We start from the raw sequence: 14,887 nt of genomic DNA on the forward strand, positions 1-14,887 counted from the left end.
AAATGTGGACACAATAGCATTGAATAAAAGAGGAGTCTGGAGTCTCACAATTTGTTTTGTAGCAGCAATATCCATGATTTGATTATCACTGGGAGACGGAAGAAGGACATTGGGATTAGTATAACTTGTGTTGGTTAGCAGTTGTGTTGATTGGGTAGAATTAGCACAAAACCTGATTCATATATAGGAAAATTAGCTAGGGATTTCAATAGTTAAAGTAGATGATAGAAAATTGCAATTAGTACCAGTCATGTAGGTCTATTGCCTCTTGAATGTCTGGATTTATGAGGATCATAGATGATGGATGAGTTGATAAGCTAAGATCTGGTGTTATGCAAAAAAATTGCTGTGTGAAATGAAATGTATGAAAATATTTACGAAAGAGAGAAATATGTTTGCTTACACTTTTTTGTTGTGACTTTGATCCTAATAGCAATAAGAACTGGAAAGGCTTCATGTTGGGAAGCAATAATAGGTCCATGTTCCTCTTCAATTTGATTGGAGAGAGTGAGAAGTAATGGACGGAGACTGTACAAGTATAAAAAAAAAAGAGAATGGTAATTGTTATTCTATAGTATGGTTGAAAGGCATTATGAAAATGTGAATAAAAAAAAATTGATCGTAACCTCTGATCAACAATTACATAATCTCCACTGATGGTCAGTTTTCCTCGAACACTTGTTTCTCTTTTAGGTAGGACATGCAGTACTTTTCCCATGATATCTATTGCAGTTATATATAAGAAATAATTTAAAATAATCGATAAAACAAGGTTTATCTTGTTCGGCAAAAAATTAATTAAATAAAAGGGAACTGATCTGTGAACTTATCAAATGATTTGAATTAGCAATTGCGTCCAACATGGCAAAGGGGTGCAACTGGAAAGAAAGTGGAAGAGAAGGTCGTTGCAGTTCCTGTATTCGCTGAATGCGTGTTTTTTTTGTGGCAACCTAATAGTATGGGTATTCTCCGGCAGGGATATCAATAAGGGACGGACACAAAATTGCATTTGATATGTAGTATGTTTTAAAAGGTAAAAGCAGGCTGGCAAATTGTTGAAGATATGCAGGTACATGCATACTGACTCTAAGTCCCTATATTTTAGCATTGTTAGCTGTTGCTAAAAGGTAAACGAAGAAGAAAAGAATAATTTGAAAAATCAAAATCGTGAAACTTGTGGATCAGCAAGTGCATATTGCTGATAATGAGTTTGAGGTCCACCGAAACGCATGACATGTGTTTTTTCAATAACTTGGACAATTGTTGTCCAATTTAGCAGATTTGGATCAATGGTTAAAAGCGGAACGGTAGTATTTTCCATGAGGGGAAAACTTGTAGTAAGATGAGGTTATTAACCTGAGCAGCTGCTAAATTTTGAATTATCTGAAATTATGAATAATTAGGATTAGATTATAAGCAATTAGTGTATAGAAAAGTCAAGTAGCATATAGAATTAGTAGGGAAAATATAAGGGAAAAAGATGTATAGGGAAATTTTTTTTATTGAAGTTTGATTAGTGAATTCAGTAGAGAATTGTCATTAAGATGTATATAATAAAATATCACAAAGAAAGTAAAAATCAGATAAGTTGATAAGCATGCAGATTCTTTCGGTAAGTACATGGAGTAAGGTGAAAAAAAAGATAGCAAAAGTAGAAGAAGAATAATTTGAAGGGAAAAAATCAACAGATATGGTATCAAAAAGTGCAAGAGGATAGGAAAATGAAAAATAAGGAAAAAGAAGGGAAAGAAGATTACCTTAAGAGCAAGGGCGCTATGGTGGTAGGGAGAAAGTTGGAGCGGGAGATGTTGTCTGTGAAAATCAGCCTTAAATAGTTGGAAAGAGAAAAAATTTGTGAATTGGGTTCTAAAGTGATTGACAGAGATGCAGCGTGGTATAGGAGATAGCTAAGATAGAGTGTGTGGTGTCAGGCTTTACAAAGTGATTCATGTATTTACATGTGTCTATATTGGGAACGGATAAATAATAGACCACTGGTGTTTGAGAATCCCATGAGCGTATACATGGGAAACCTGAAATTGTACAGCAGGGGGCTTTATGTAGATGTTTAGGCCTTCCCTGTTGAGGACTGGTAGCTAAATAGCGGGTCGGGTTTTGGAACTGTTTTCATCATATTATCAGAAAGCTTACCAAAGGAGAGCAGCGATGACTGGTAATTTTATTGGTAAAAATTCATTATTTACTTGACATTGGTTTTGCAATTAAGCTAATTCATAGTTAGTGTAAAAAATTTTGTTGTTTTGCGATTGTTTTTTTATTTTGCTATACAAAGAGTAAACTAAACTATATATCAGGACTAAATTATCTTTTTGGCAATGTCAGCTCTTTGCTATTTCACAGTTACCATCGGTCGTGTCTTGTAAAGCGAAAAATTTATAGATTTAACTTAGGAAGATGGGTACTGCTATCGGTAAATGACTGCGGAGTTCTTTAGACAGAAACAAATATAGAACATATATAGGCCGATACAAAAGAAGGATAAAAGAGTTTCTGCAAGGGGGTGGATTAAAGAGGGAGTGTTGTCTCAAATTCATATGATTGAAACACCGTCCTTGTACTTTCGGCAGCATATTTTTCGCTTCCGTTTTGAGCACAGTGATGACTTGATAGCTGAGCATTCCTGTTGAGAGGAAGAATAAGAGTTCATTTGGTCTTGCATGAATTTGTTGCAGAAAGTCCATCCAGGCTTCCGTAACACAGTTGCTATTGCATTGTAGGTGAGCATGAATATTTTGTCGATGTAGATGAATGACTAAATTGGAGCTCTTGTGCCGATCCGGCTTGCTGATTTTAAAGGGCAGTTTCTACGAAAATATACTAGAGGTTAGACTGTTGGATAATAATTTATGATAGCAATAATATAAAGACAAAATATACTGGCTGAAAAACATTTGCAAGAGTCAGACGGTGGTAAAATGCCGAAAAAGTTAAATCTTATGTGAAGTCATCTGATAAACCGGTAATAATTTGTTGATAAATGCAGTTAGCCTTATCAAAGTGCATCCCTAAGAAGGGATCTGACTGTTTTTTGTGTTAGTTGTGTAGTCCAGGGAAACGTTTGTTGTTGACAATTTTTGATAAAGATGGTTACGTTGAACTCCATGTTTCCTAAATGCTTAAACAGAACGATGTCACCTGTGTTAAGTTCATGGTCTGCTGCAAAGTCGTTCCAGCCTTCACCAAATTGAAAATTTGTCAAGGAGATAATCCAATGTGCATCTCTTGCTTTGACGATTAGGAATGGCTGTCTGCACTGCTGTATCACTGGAATAAGGTCATGTGGAACACGCTGTGCAATTAACAGTATCGCTAGCTATAGTTGTTAGAATATTGTGCAAGGAAAAAAGTGATTAGTATGCATCAGAGAAGTGCTAGTCGCTTATTTTTTGTAAAACAAATTGTAAAACAGCATGGTTGTGGGCCATAGATATCAGGTATAAACTCAGGAAGAGCAGCATCTGAAATAACAGTCATCGAAATAACAGTTTGTCAGAAAAAAGCATTTTTGTAAAACAAGTATTAAATGGCTTGAATTTATAATTATCTGGTCGATATGGAAAAACAAACATCAGGACACGTTCTAACCACTTAGGAATGGAAATAGTATTCTTAACCTCAAGAAGTCTAACATCTTCATTCAAGGTCGAATGTTGTTCAGTGAATGCATCATCATATTTATAGGTATAGTATTTGGGATCTCGCTATAAAGTTGTAGAGGCGAGCGTTTTATGGCCAGTAGGAGTAAGTAAGTAGTATTTGTACAATCTTTGTCTTTGTCGTGAATATGGACCGTCAGTGTCCATGAAAGAAACACATCATTGTCCATTTAACTGAAAAGAATTTAAGGTGTTAGCACAAAGTGATAAAGCGGTAAAGCAGTGGTCTGTAAGTAAGCATAATATTGGTTTAAGTATAACTGATAATGTAATGATATATGTTATATTTAAGTACACATGCTATATATTTACAAGGACGATCTATTAAAGGATATAAGCTGGGCTTCATATATGGTTGTAGAAAGTACCAATGTGAATTTTCTGGAAGGGTTAAATCTAAACATTCAAAATGTTGAAGAAGCAAAAAGCTATGCACAATACAGAGAAACAGTGTGAAAACAATCAAAGGATTGGATAGTTTGCAAGTAGAGCATTCATCTATTAGTGAAAAATATATTAAAGATTCATGGAAAGTTACCTGTTGTTCGTCAGAAGGTGAAAATTTGTTGTGTTTTCACCCTTGGGAAGCTTTTGACTGGTGAAGGATTGGAGAGGATGGTGACAGCAAATGGTCAAGCGAGGGGAAGGCGATATATGTTCCAGTAAGTGGGGGTTGATGGAGGCCTTTAATGAGTATTTATTTTGCGGTGCGAACGAGACAAAGTGGACTGTCTAAAGTCTTACAATTTATTTTGGAAGCTACCAAAGAAGTTTTTTATTATTGGGCCGTCCAAATTTTTTTAATCTGTTCCCAACAGATTCTTGGAAAGCAGCACGTACAGACTGGATGTTTAATTTTCGATAGACTATTTGGAGTGTAATAGTCTTGTTTATATTTTTTTTCATGAGACTCAATTCCTTGTTTTCTTTCAATGCAGCTGTGGACAGTGTTCGATATTTCTTAGTAAGTATTGTCTCTATGGCAGCATTATTGGTATACACCCTTAAAGAATGCAACGGTGAAATCACACTAGTTAACCCCAAAGAAAAGTTGAGATGTGATTCAGGAAACTGAAAATTATGCATAGTCCAATTGATTAGGCTAAAAGCAACATTTTGCACAATGCACTTCATTTTACATACATTATTTAGAAAACTAAAATTAAGTGTAAAACACATTTTAAATTTGGAGTGTTATTGAACTTAACCGAGATAGATATGCTCAAGTTTAGTTTGGAAAATGAGCCTAAATTGCATTTCTAGCTTACCTTTATCATTCCCAAGCTGAATTGAAGTTGATAGCACAGTTCGTGTTTCCAGTGCTAATTGAAATTCACTTACTTAATTATGTAAGCCATAAAGTACAGCAGTTGGGAAGCAGTCAGGATTTGTAATTATTTAGCGGGGATCAGGCGAGAATTTTATGGGGAGTGAATATTGAATTAATGAACTGCCAAAAAGCGAGAGAAGATGGCACTGACATTATCAATCAAAATAAGGTTGAAGATCAAGCTGCAAGAAGAGATTTTAAATAACATTTGGACTTTTAGCTGAATATATTTTACAAATTGCACATCAAAGATAATAATGTACATAGTAGTTATGATACCAGGGAAAAATTTTTTCGCCTCCGTCTGTCCTGTAAATCTGCACGGTAAATGAATTAACAGTCTCTGGTATGAAGACTAACTTTTCATTGAGCTGCAAATCATGTTGCAGAACAAATGAAGGCCAGTTTTCGGTGAACGTCCGGCCGTTTATCTTTACTTGAAAAAGTCTATATCCAACTCTGAGAGTGATTACCGGCGTTGTTGTTTTATTTAGGAAAACGCTAACGAACTTTGGTATTTTCTAATATGGAAGGAAAATGACAATAGTAAAAATACGTAATAAAAATATACAAACAAAAAATAGAGAAGAATGATACTCACAAATTTGTCTCTGTTCTTTTCATTGTAAACTTGGTAAAAAAATATGAAATTCATAATATCATTAGTTATATCTGGTTTGATGGAAGAGCATATATGTTGATATGGAATATATGTAAGCTTGATATCACCTGAGATGATAACCAGCGAGTAAAAAAGCCAGAATAAATTTTTAGGTACCTTGGGTAGGAAAAAGCATACTATTTCTACTGACCATGAATATTTGCAGAATACTGCAATTGGCGAATATTAGCAAGAGGAACTGTCCAACTACGATAAGTGTGCATTTTAAGTTCGGTGAACTGAATAACATCAAATGTTAAGTTTCCGATGTGACGCAGCAGTATATAGCTCTCTCTGTTAAGTAAATTATTTTTTTGGAATTTTGTCCATTCAGCTCCAAATTTTTGGCCTGTAACTTGAACAGTCCAACTCTCGTTTCCTTGAATGATAGTTATGCTACTTTTGTCATGCAGTTTCAACATATAGTGAAAGCTGGAGACCAGAATCTGTAAATTGAAAGTGTAAATGATGAAATTAAGGAATAGAAGTTTTTTTGCTGGTTCATACACTTACATATGGGAAATTTATTTTTTACCTTTCTATGCTGGTTGCATTTGAACAAAAAACAACGTTCAGTAACATTGCAAATATTAGGTGACTGGTTGGAGGAATTCCCGCTGTGAATGTTTATTGCCATCGATTTTGATCCAGTCTAAAGAAAAATATTGCAGGATTGGTGTTATAAATAGCAAAGAGTTTAGCTGATAGAATGTAGAAAAAAGGAAGAACTAGTTAAGATGGTTTTATGATTCAATGAACATATCAAAGAGGAAACTTACCACTTATATGAGGTGTGTTCATTCAAATGTGCTTGAAAGTGAACGAACTTGTTAGTGATATATATTAAGAAATAGATGTGGTCAACATGCAGTGCAAGAAAGTTATGAAAGAGGAACATAGAATAATGTATGGAACACAAGTTTCTTGAAAGACAATAGTATTGAAGTTTGTGCAGACTGACAGTAATAATAGGTGTACCGACTTATTTATGCAAGACAACTGAATTGAAGTCTGTATGAAAGACAACATAGTTATCTTCTGATCTGCTTTAAGAGGCATATCAGGATTGTATTTCATGTAAGCTCTATCAGTAACAAGGTCATTAAGGAGCTGAGCATTTTTCCTAGTCCTGTGTAAAAGGACAAAAATTTATTAATAATTACAAGTGCATACGACGAGCATGTTTAAGACAGGGACAAAGTAAAAGGAGTAACTAGTAACCATTTCTTTAGGTTTCCAGTTTCTTCTGTAGGAGGATTTATGAGAATTGCAGAGTCAAACCAGGTAGACAGCGCGACTCCTGGGGGAAAAGATAGTCAGTTGTCAGGGAAAGATTACAAAAGAAGAAGATATGTGGAGATCAAAGGAAAAAGATGAACACTGAGCGTTTAAATGTAAGAGACATATTATACAAATGTTAAATTGCATACCATTGTAAAAGCTAACTTTTAACCTGCGACAAACAACAACGGGCTGATTCTGGATGTTACATGTCATCTGCTGACCTTCGTTAGTTACAAAATCATCCCACAATGACAAGACAATAGTCTGCCCACTAATACAGGGAAAAGATCAATTTTGAAAAAAGTAGAAATATAAAAGTTATGATATAATAAACATGAAATCTGAAAGGAAAAACCTACTCTTTGTTAACAATGACGAATTTTTGAACAACTGAATTTTTTCCATTTCTGTTGATATGCTGAACATCCAGTGCTTTAACAACTATAGCAAGAACATCTGGTGCAGAATAATACAATATCAATCAGCAAAAATGAACATAATCGGTGAGTAAATGAAAAAATTACAATAGTGAAGCTCACCAACTGATTTTTCTTTGTCATCCATGAAGTTCACAAGATCACTGAATTCTGGACAGTCAAACTTCACAGGCAGAATATCGTCGTCATCATTGACTAGTTCGATGACTATTCCGCTGGTGATAACCCACTGGATCTTCAGCTTAGAAGTTTGTTATTTTTCTGGAATTAGCCTTACTATGACATTTGAAATCAGATACTTTTTATAAATCTGAAGACGAGGGCTGATCTTTGGAATGTCATTATTGAACATAATCCCCTCTCCTGCGATCTCTATGCACATAGAAAATATTCGCGAAGTAAGCAGTTATGCATGCATTAAACTGTTGATAAAAACAGAAGATGCCTTAATCACAACGACAATATATGGATCATATTAATGTGCTCTTTTAGCAATGAAATGTTTAATCATGTAGTAGGAAGAAGTATATATCATAGCAGCAGAGAGAAGAACTCTGAATCCAGCAAAATAAATTTTTATTTTTTTGTTGGTGTCATTGCTTATCCAGTTATCTGCTGTTTCTCTTGCACAGTGACTTTGCAGGTCCAAACCTTGAGACCAAGCAGGACGTCTTCGATTGGGATAACATCTTGCATCCTACAATTTAAAAAAAAAAACAGAAATACAATGGAAAACCAGCAACAGTATTTGATTCTCTAAATGATAAACTAATAAGTAATCAATGGTATGGGTAATCAGACCTCATTTATCATATGTTAGTGAATCGAAAGATATCATGAAAGACAACATTTCTTGTTTTACAATCAACTCTGACGTCATCAGAAGTACTCGGAGCAATTAAAACTTTAACTGCAGAATAATTTCTAGCTCTAGAGAGAGTAACATAAAGTTGGCCGTGAGAAAAGACAGGTTCACGGAGGTAAATTCCAACATAGTCAAGAGTTTGATCCTGAGATTTATTGATTGTCATTGCGAAGCATAAACGGACAAGAAACTGTGTCCGTATAAATGGAATACCATTCTTTTCGATATCAGAAGTCTGCAAAGGAATTTTTGGAATGAAAACCTTTTTCCCTTTATGAGGACCAGAGATAATTTCGGCACAAATTGTGTGTTCAGCCAATTCTCTACAGATTAACCATGTGCCATTGCAAACACCATCCGTTGGATTCATATTTCTCAGAAGCATTATAGGACAGTTTTCTTTGAGTAAAAGTTCATGAAGAGACAGACCTTTTGGGTTCAAAGAATTTAGAAAGTCCTCATCATCTCATTAATTTCAGCAACTGAACTATTTTTTGGACAAAGTACACATCTATTTATCATTCGATAAGAATCACATGAGTACAGATTTAGATTAGGAAATACAGTCCCAAGTAATTTGGAAGATTTTACATGTAATTAGGACAAGCAGTCAAAATACATGGACAGAATGAACTACTAATAGTGCACTATATGGTTAGAACCTGTTAAGCGATTCTTCTTGGTTATGATAAGGAATAACCATATGAGGTGGTAGAGATATCTGATCATGTTCATCAACAGGTTCAACACCTTCTCTTTCTCTAAGCAAAAAAGCCGAAAACGCTGGATCTAAGGTAGCTCTCATATTTGTTCCTAATTGTAGCTTACACATATGAGACCATAAATGTGAATATAGAACAGTTGATTCGATCAAATCTGCTGCAGGTAGGTGTTCAATAACTGGCAGGGTTAGGCGAAAATCGCAGCCAAAAACAATAATTTTTCCTCTAAATGGTACATCAGATTCCATTATATCCATAAGAAGACAATGAAATGCCTCAATTGTTTTGGTTTTTGCCATTGAAGCCTCATCCCACAACATCAATTTATCATCAACAATCAACCTTACAACACTGCTCTGCTTACTTAATTGACAAATTTTTTGTTTTGAAAAATCTAAAGGAATTTTAAACCTTGAGTGTGCAGTTCTATCACTAAGGAGGAGAGATGCTGCGACAACAGATGTGGTAGCTGCAATTGCCACATATCCTTGTGAATGAAGCAAAGCGAGAAGTACGCGATATAAGAAAGTTTTACCCATTCCACCTGGACCATCTATAAAGAAAGATTGACCTTTTGAGCTAGATATTGAATCCAGAATTAAATCAAATGCATGCCTCTGGCCAGAATTCAATTTTTGAGGAAGAAGCAGATCTTCTGGATCAATCGGTATGGCTGTTTTACTTTGAATTTCTTTCGTCAGCCGCTCACCATAATAGGATGTAAAGGAATCTTCAAGGAAATGATAATCATCAAGGTTTTTTCCCATGTTCTCCAATGTTGCATTAATATCCTGAAGAACTTTTTTTTTTAATCTCTATCGGTGTGCAGTGGCGATGCGTGGAACTTCGTTTATAATCAGAAGATAGGTGCTCTTCGAATGATTGCCAAAGATGTTTGAGATTTTTCGGAGAGCAATAAAATAGAAGCATTGTGAATAAAGACCTTAACAAATAAGGCATCTGGAAATGAGCAGCTTCTTGTAATGCTTCTTCTATATACGAATCAGATTCTAGCAATCCTAACTGCAAACAGGCTTCTCTAAAAGAGGCTGTTTTGTGACCTCTAACCATAAGTCATTGAACGATGTTGGTCCCAAAATATGTGTGAGTAAAAGCCTTAAGTAGTATCTTTCTCCTTCCCTAGGCTCAACAGTTACCAGTCTCCCGATGACCTTTCTACGACTCCTCTCTGACTATGTCTTTGTTTTGGCGTCCACACAAAATGCTGAGGAAAATCGCTATATAAACACTTCAAATTCTGACTTGTAGCATTTATTTTGTTCATTTTGAAAAACTCAGACAGCATAGTCTGTGAAAAATCAATTTTCCTCAAAAGATACCACAAATCTGAACTTTTATCAAAAGAAACAAATTGCTGGTCAGAAAGATAAACCTGCAGGGTATAAACTGCTAGATTTATTTTTGTTAGGCGAAATTCATATATGCGCCACAAAGTTTCAGGAGGTGAAACCCAACGTCCTTATTGGAAGCGATTAATTTCATCAATGTTACCAACAGATTCTTGGTCAAGAAGATTAAAGCTGATAAGATCATGACCTTTAAAAATATATTTATAAAGGTACTTAACAAGCTTAACAATGGAGCAGATTTCAACATTCATGTGGCAATCAAATAAAGCTAATAAGTATGGGCTGAAGGTATAACCCATCTGTTGTCGAGCTCATGCTTGCGCACCTTTATTTTTCGGCCATTATCTCTTCTTTTATAACATGCATAGCTGTCCTCGCTATGAACTGTATAAGGCATAAAATTCTTAGGATAATGATTTCTGCATCTATCGCCTCTCATGCAGGAGCTCTGCTTATCCTTGTCACGACACAGTCCATGAATCATATGCTTAATGACATGGGAATATAAATGCCTATCCTTCTCAGGGTCCGGTATTTCGGTAGAAATAATTCTGTCGTATGATTCGAGATTCAATAGTTTGGAGCCTGATTTAAGAATAAACAGCAAATGAGCATGTGGAAATCCTCGTTTTTAGAATTCAATAATATAGACACAGGCTGCAACCTCTCCGAAAATCTGTTTCTTAAGAAACTTGACCTTTAACATTTCAAACTTAGCACTAAAAACTCTAGCCAGCAAATCAGGCCTATCCTGTGGTTTTTCATGGTACTGACGATTCTGTTGAATTTCTTTTCACAGTGGATTGCAAGTTATGGTAAGGAATATGTCAGGTTTGTCATACTTCTGAACTAAAGTCATTGCATCAAGATATCTTCTCCTCATGTCCCTTTGGCCACCAATAAATGAAATTGGTAATACTATTTGGTGACCGACTCTAGACCCTTACGTTTGGCCTATTGCAACACTATCTATAACCCCCTAAAGGATCTCTGTTCTAATTTCAGTTTGCTGCTTTCTATGAAAATTTAGTCTAGATGTTTCAATTTTGATATATGTACCAACAATAAATTGCTGAAATAATCTCAGACTATGAAGCAACATAGAATCATCATTGTCTCTTATTTGCAGCCGATAACAATAGTACTCCCTAGCAGATACAGTATAATCCTAATCATTTTTCTGTCGAGCAGCTAAAACGGGAAAAAGAAAGGTATATTATGAGCGAATATATAGAATATTACAACAGAAATAATGTATAAATATAAGAAATAGACATGCCTATATCTTCAATGCTGAATAAGTCTGAAGGATTCTGGGCAGAAGAGAAATCAACATGAACATCCGGGTCATAAGTATATGGTTTTTTCCTTTTTGAGTATACCCTCTTGATCCCACGATGCCAACCGGATTCACCTCTAGGGAACAAAAGAGGATATTGAAGCGGATCGTAACATGCATAATATGATTGGACCCTATAACATGCGTTTGAATGGCTATAAACCTAAATGTGAGGGCTCTTCTCAACTAACTCATCATTTGTCTCGGTCCATATAGTGGCCACTTAAGAGGCAGTAGGAAGATTAAAGACACGCTGGTCTAGACCAGAATAACACTTAAGAACTATAGTATGACTTTTAAGGGCTGGAACATCCCTAAGATCTTTAAAAAATCTGGTATAAGGATTTTCTTGCAGGATTGTCATCAGCAGCTTGAGAGTGGTCTGCCAAAGACTATCAGAATTCTGAACTTTGTTTGCAAGCTCCTGATGATTTATCAGACGGAGAGATTAGACCATCCAAGAAGTGATACACTTGGCCTTGGACCCGAAACGTATAAATCCCTTCTTTTTTTTTGTCAATTCACGATTATATCTAGCACCATAAGACAAGAATGCTACATTATTATTATATGTACGAGAGTTCTTCCTAAAGTGCTCACAGTCCTCATCATTACCAATGAATAGGCATTTAAGAGCATAAGGCATAGCAGGAGCAATACCAGAGATTTCACCCTCAAAACAACAAAAAGAAAGAGGTTCTGAAGGGAAGCATTTAGCACCACAATGTTCACAATTTGGAGCAACAGGAAGAATAATAGAATGAGTCGGAATACTTTCTAGATGAGCTAATCCGGAAGGCGGATGCTGAAGATTGCTTCCTGGAAAGATCTGAATATTATGATAGAAGTATACAGATATGGCTAATGGGCATGATTATAAACAGGAGTAGGCAGGTGGTTTCTTTGAAACACTGAACAACTAGGATCTTTTCTAAAAACTGACAAGCTTGAATTCAGCGTGATACAGAATAAAACATAGTGGACACCAGTACAAATACCAAATCCACCATTTTGACAGTTGAGAATATAAAAGGTTTCTGCTGAAAGTGAATAGCAGAAAAATTGTCAAAGGACATAAAGAAAACAGTCAAACTGGACATCACTAAGAAACTCGAATGAAATAGCTGGTACGAAGTACAAATGGGCGGCTGGTATGGCGTAGAAATGCACACACATTTGGATTCCATACAAGAAAAGTCTGATAGGCCAAAACAGGAGGCAAAAGAAATGAGTTCTCAATAGGCCACTAACAGAAAGTAAATATAAACAGATGACATAGAAGGAGGCAGGAAAAAAGCTGGGGAATATGAAAATGAGGGGCATGCAAATTATAATTATACCCTGAAAAAGTAGCGATGGAACACAAGAATCTGAAGCAACATATTCTGACTGATTAATCAGCAAATCATTCCTATTATTATTTAAAGAGGCCGAACTCGGCAGGGAACTATCCACATCATCAACCAAAAGAACACCAGTTTGAGTATAACCTAATGGAGTCCTAGAAAAATACTCTCAACTATTTTAGCTAGGCCTCTAAAACCGAACTGCTTCAACAAAAGAAAACACGGAGGTGCCTTTCCTTTTTGCAGCGTTGCGTTCTCGCCGGCGATGAAGGAGGTCAGCTTTCTGACTATGTGGCATTTTCGCATACCTTTTACGCCTCTTAGCATTTTTATCCATCCTTGGATAATGTGCCTTGGAAAGGTATCAAAATAGAAAGCACGAAAAAATTTCTTTGTAAGAAAACAGTAGAAGACAGTAAAAAGGGAAACAAAAGGGAGCGCAAGAATACACAGTGCAAGTTAAGCGTATAAAAAGGAAGAAAACATAGCATGTAATCCAACGGCATAACTCAAGCAGTAAAAAGGGGGGGAAGGAAATAGAGAAGCAAGTGATAACAATAACAACAAGAATAGAAAAAAACACACTAGCCTGATGTGAAAGTAAGCAGAAGAGAAAATACCTGAAGTAATAAACAGAGGATAACAGAAGAACAAGCTAGAGGAGGCAGCTGAAATGGGTCTGCATAAGTAAAACGAATCGAAAGTAAAAAAGATGTTGAAAAGAAACCTTATGATAGAATGAGAAGTAGCTGTACAAAGGCACAAGTAACAATAAATAAATTATGGGAAAGGAAAGCAAGAAAGAGTGTAAGAGCAGCATATAAAAGGCAACTGGAAAAAAAGAGAGAAACAAAAGGGAAATACAGCCTGGTTTAGCAAAAATTCAGAGGGGAGGGGGTGCCTGTGCAGAGAAAAGTGGAGGTGAACTATTTCTAACCAAGAGGATTTAATTGGTTGGAGCTGTAATGGACAACAGTCGGTGGGAAAAGAAAATGCAAACCAGAAGCCGACGAGTAAAGGGCGGCGCAGAGGAGGAAAGGGGGGGAAACGTGCAAAGGAGATAAAAATAGATCAACAAAAGAGCAGGGGAGGTCACCTGGCGCAGCGGAATGGGCAACGATGAGGAGTAGCAACAACAGCAAAACAGGAACCAAATAGCAAATTGCCGATTGTGGGGAGAAGTAACAAGGAGAAACAACATGGTTCATGATGGCAGCCACCTAATCATCCAGAAGGCAAGAGGAGAGAGCAGGTGGAGAAGACATGTAAGGGATTGAAAGACACAGTAATTTCTGAGTGGAAGTAGCTGCAAGGTGTGGAGAAAGAGGGGAAAAGAAGCGTGGAGAAAGCAAAACAGTAGCAAAAAGAAGGGGAAGAAAAGACGAGAAAGAAGAGGTGAGAGGAAAAATGAGGTGTGGGGAAGATAAATTTTGGAGTGGATAGAACATAAATTTGTGGCGGAGGAAAGAAGGAAAAGAAGGTAGAGAGGAGCTGATAGAGAGGAGCATCAATTTATGGCAGGATAGAGCCGGTAGAGAGGAGCCTGATGAGCGGGCAGAGAGGGTGCTGACGACCTCAACCAAACGGCTGCAAAAAACCGCAGTACAAAAACAATATCAAGGAAAGACGGGGTTTCCAAGTGGGAAGACCTGCAAGGGCAGAAAGTAAACAGTAATGTGTGAGCGAGAGCAGTTTCAAGATGTGGAGAATGCTAAAACTGAGAGAGGTTGCTGACGACCTCAACCAACTGCCTGCTGAAAATCACAGCAGAGCTAAACAGTGCCAAGGAAAGAGACAGAAGCAAGACCGTGGCCGAAGGAAGGATCAAGTGCAACGAGCACACTTGGCAACCAATC

This window comes from Coffea arabica, chromosome 4c (assembly GCF_036785885.1).
Source record: "Coffea arabica cultivar ET-39 chromosome 4c, Coffea Arabica ET-39 HiFi, whole genome shotgun sequence".
NCBI classification, from domain to species: Eukaryota; Viridiplantae; Streptophyta; class Magnoliopsida; order Gentianales; family Rubiaceae; genus Coffea; species Coffea arabica.